We start from the raw sequence: 5,055 nt of genomic DNA, 5'->3' as shown, positions 1-5,055 counted from the left end.
TCTCTTTGGTTTTGAGTCTTTGCAACTTTACAGATCTTCTTTATGCACCAAGAGCTTGTAACACTCCAAAGAGAAAGGAAAAATTGAAATCGCATCATATGACCCCTTTAAATTTGACCTAAAATCTTGATTTAAAAAAAAAGTCCAAGTGCATGTTTTGCATTGATAACTTGTATAAGTTATGAACTTAAATACTAAAAGAAAAGAAAGTAATTGAGCTAAAAAGTGTAGCATGTATACATGCATCTTCTATTATTAACATTGACAAAGTACTCAAACTCAAAAGTTGGTCTTTTTTTTTTATCCAGGTTCTGAATGCAGATTGTTAACAGTTCAGACTGGAGGATCACTCATTATTCCATGTCATTATGACAGGAAATACACTGAACACAAGTAGTACTGGTGCTTTCATGCGAAAGCAGCATACAATTACTGCTCTATTCTGGCATATGCTAATGAAACCAAAGGAAAAGTGTCAGTACTTGATCATCCAGATCAGTTTCTTTACTGTGACTATGAGAAACCTGCAGTATGAAGACACTGGAGCTTATTGGTGTGCTGTGGAGATTGAAGGAATAACACTGGATGTGACAGAGCAGCTTCATCTCACAGTTCAAACATGCATTTTAACATTCAACTGAAAAATACTAATTCCTCATAAATTACAATGCTAAATGACGTGTGTGTGTGACTGAGGAAGTGATATTTTTGTGACTGCGTGACGTGTTCACTACAACTAGCAATACAATTTGAAAATCCGCTTCTAAAAATGGACCAAGGTAAATATAGATTCTGCAGAAGTACTATTTTTAAGATCATGACTGCAGTAACAGTGATGCAGTGTGTGTGTATGCATATATGACTCATATATACTCTATGACAAGTATATTTCAATTATGATCACATTATATTTTTGGACACATTACAGGCTGATCTCTGAATCTTTTGTATTGTTCATCATCACAGGCATTATGGATATCTGGAGGTGTGGATCCCAGCGGTTGTGCTGCTGATGGTGATTATCGTGTCAGCTGTAATACTGAGAAAGAAGCATAGTCAGTACTGCTGACTTTTCTTATTATAAGACAGATTCCATTAATAATTATTTAGCAAGGATGCATTAAATTGATCAGAAGTGACAGTAATGACGTTTATAATGCTTAAAAAGGATTTCTTTTTCAAATAAATGCTGTTCATTTGAACTTTCTATTCTTCAAAGAATCCTGAATCCTGTTTCCAACTGACCGAATGATAATTTCATTTGTTCTCTCACTAACAGACAGAAATGATACCAATGTGAGCACTGACAGAGCCAGTGACACAGTAAGTCTGAATTAACAAACAATTTGAGTTAAAAACTCATACCTGAGAGATTTAGAGCATCAGATGTGTTTATGCACAGGGAAATGGTGCCAGTTCATCTTCAGAGGCTGCAGAGAATGATGTGACTTACACTTCTGTGACAGTACGACCTAAAACTAAAGCAGTACGTTCAAAGAATATCTGATCTCAGTTGTTCCATAATGCAATAACATTAATCTAACTGTCAGTGTTCTTCTTAATCATCTTTCATATCTCCAGAGCAGTCCGGTATCTGTGGAGGACGAGGTGACCTACAGCTCTCTGCACACACAGGTGAGATGTTACAGGTAATAATCACAGAATGTTTTACACACAAAATAAACATGTGATTTCATCTCACTGTTCAATCTCTTAATCACAGGTGAAAGCCACTAAACACCAGAGCAAAATATGAACCCACCGGCACTGAAGCTGAAACAAGTTGATATACACTTTTTTTTGGCATACTTTTCATGCCAGTTATAATTACAAATACTGAACACGCAAAATACAAATTACAATAAAATTACTTTTTTATACATTACAATTTACTGGTCCTAGTGGTAATATGGTGTAAGTACCTTTGGGAGGGATTGGAGAAGTTTTACTCAGAAAGTTAAAGCATTTTACTGTAAAAACGTTTTTTAGTAATACTAAATGTGTAAATTGTTGTTTGGAAAAAGCATAAAGCAATAAATAAATAAATAAATATATATATATATAAAGTTGTATGTGCTTGATTTAAGTGTCAATAAAATGTCAAAAATAAAAAATAAAATGTGCTATAATTGTCTTATTTACAACAATTACAAATGGTTCTTACTTTAATTGGCTAAGAGGTCTCTCCAGCCATGATTCTGCTATCATCGCCACGTGAACTGCACCCTTTGTATCCCTCCTGACGATCAAACCCACTATAGTTTTACAAATACCACCATATGTTGTGTCACGGAATGTACACTCTAAAAAATGCTGGGTTGTTTCAACCCAACTTTGGGTCAAATATGGACTAACCCAACTTTTGGGTTAAAAATTTAAGGTAAAAATTTAACCCAATGGTTGGGTTAGTCCATATTTGACCCAGAGTTGGGTTGAAACAACCCAGCATTTTTTAGAGTGTAGTATTAAGAGTATTCAGGCGAGAATGCAGTTGTTTAGACTTCAAATATGTGTTTTATTTAATAAGATAGCACCTATTTGAACATTTGCTTTGACGTTTTCGAAGATGTGAGCTTTAAGGCGTCAGCGGCTGTTCAGCGCTCATGAACCCGCCGAGAACAGCCTTACCTCTATGGAAGCATGGGTAGCAAAATTCATTTTGAAATGTAATATGCAAAATGACAATGCAACATGTAAAATGGCAATGCATTTCTGTATTTAAATTGACATTTTCCCATACATATGTGCAACATTTAGTGCAAAATGAAAATTCAATTATATCATTTACATTTGCCATCTTCTACACTAGTTTTAATATGTGAATTAAAAACATATTTTAATGCTTTATAAGTTGCAAAATTAAAATGAAATTGTATTACCCAAATTGATTAGATCTGTTTAACATGTCCAAGCAAAAACTGTAGCAAAATTATCATTTAAATGCCAGTTATTATTTAGCTCAATTCATTTCAAGTTTTGCTTTCATCCAATAGTGCTAGTGCCATAAAACTGATAACAAGTGTCTTTTTAAAAGCTCAACTAAGTAAACCAAAGGTGTCAGTGACCCAGCAAACACAGAACATTCCCATATGGTTCCCTTTCAGTTGGCTATTTATTTTTCTTTTTGGAGAACCAAATTCACTATTTGTTCTTTTTTGTAAGCAAAAGCTAACCTAGAATGTTGCAGTTAATAACCTAAATATAACCTATACACAACGTTCTCTAATGGATCATTTTAGGCTTTATTTTTTATAACCATAAAATAACCTTCCCAGAACATTGGGAGATTTTTGTAGCAACCTAAAGAGAACCTATGATTATAGCTGCAGTTTATCCAGTAGTAGATGGCAGACTTATCAATGGCTGTTAGCACAAAACACATCTTTCTTGTTATTCAGAGTCCACTCAATACTGCTCAAAACGCCAGAGTTTTTGTTTAGTGTTCTGCATGCTCACAAATCATCTCATATAACAAATAAAATATAGAGAATTATGTAATTAAGAGCAGTCAGCATCATTGGTTATAATTGGTTATAAGTTTTTGCAAGAGTGCAGCAGAAGTCTCTGAGATTGTGATGAACTAAAGCGAGTGACCTTTTAGTGATTATTAAGGGATCACTCTGTACACTTTCTATAAATAATTATTAATAATGCATAATTTGAATAAAAGTTTTGTTTTTATTGCTGCTTAGAGGACCAACGGCCACATGCATGCTGCAAAGTTTTGTGACATCTGCATTTAAATGCAGGATTCACTCTCGAAATTGCAATGATTATAGCAGAATGATAAACATATATATGGGCTGGACAAAAAATGACATGTCAAAATAGAAAACAGATCAAATAGAAAATTTAGAACATTTTTATAAGTCAGCAAACATATTCACGCCCTAAAAATTCCGTTCTTGTATATTTTTCACTGTGCATTGCTATTCTTGATTTGGTGGTGCTTACTTTGTTGGTTCGCTGTAACAATTTTTCAAAGTTTATGATGCCATTGTCTTACATTTTAAAATGTCTTCAGATATTTAAACTTCTGTAGTGTGTTTCAATCTTTCTTTTTATGCGTTTTGCATTTTTGAGATTAATTATCTCTGTACAATCTATATTAATTATCTAAGACTAAGTTAAAAAGTAAGTAAAAAAGAATTTACATGAGTAAGCTTGCAATGTCTTTCTGTTTTGAGTGAAATGGGTTAAAAACAAAACAAAACACCACTTGTGCTGGACAATATACCGGTTCAAATGGTAAACCAGTTTGAATTACACAAAGGGTATGAATTTTTAAAGGTCCCCTGAAATGCTTAGAAACACGCAGCGTTACTCTATGTGTTGACGTCATTTTAACTGAAATAGGAAGACAGGGCGGGACATATCAAGCAGCCCCGCCCCTTTTTAAAATAGCCAATAGCGTTCGTTTATATCACAGCTTGGGCTAGAGCCGTTCAGAGCCGTTGAGCTCCGTAAAGCCGCATTTGACAGCCACAATCTCATCCATACTTTAAAAAACCGGCCTGGTACATGTGGCTAAGCAATGTACATAGCGCTGTGAATTGAGAGGACATCCTTGTTAACTGGATACACTTCTAACTAATTCTTTAACTGGACAAATAAACCAACTGTAAATGGCCGTTGACAGAAGCCAGAGATGGTGAAGAGGAACACACAAAGGAGAAAATAATGTAGCATGCAGTCATAATAAATAATTGTAATCTTTTCGTAATTTTTATATGACAGCGGTTGTGAGCACAGAAGGATTTGGGAGAAATAGGTTAGTACCTTTTGTAAGGATAAAAGAAACTCAGATACTTTGATCTTCTGAGAAACAGACAATACAAACTTACACGGGCATCTTCGAGACACCCCACAGAGTGGTGGTGCAGGAAACGCCTCGCTCACATATGCATCAGTTCCTTTTCATCTTCTTCCTTCCCCTTACCCATCCTCCCTCCACTTGATTCACTCAGAATGGTCAATAGTATAATGTTCTATATGAATGCAAATAAGATTTACAGTCATGTTTGGTTTCATTTGAATAGTCTCAGGGCGAGTGGT

The 5,055-nt window shown here is 34.7% G+C and overlaps 1 long non-coding RNA gene across 1 annotated transcript; it reads left to right on the top strand.

Annotated features, from left to right (window-relative positions):
- The first annotated feature begins 1,280 nt into the window (after window positions 1-1,280).
- On the top strand, window positions 1,281-1,837 carry LOC107713646 (uncharacterized). Its single transcript, XR_001636914.1, has 4 exons — window positions 1,281-1,323; window positions 1,403-1,486; window positions 1,582-1,635; window positions 1,724-1,837. It is a non-coding gene; the product is annotated as an uncharacterized LOC107713646 (long non-coding RNA).
- Window positions 1,838-5,055: the final 3,218 nt, after the last annotated feature.

Source organism: Sinocyclocheilus rhinocerous, unplaced genomic scaffold (genome assembly GCF_001515625.1).
Source record: "Sinocyclocheilus rhinocerous isolate Xijiao unplaced genomic scaffold, SAMN03320098_v1.1 scaffold898, whole genome shotgun sequence".
NCBI lineage: Eukaryota > Metazoa > Chordata > Actinopteri > Cypriniformes > Cyprinidae > Sinocyclocheilus > Sinocyclocheilus rhinocerous.
The sequence above is the reverse complement of the archived record's forward strand: the minus strand, read 5'-3'. Positions and strand labels throughout refer to the sequence as shown.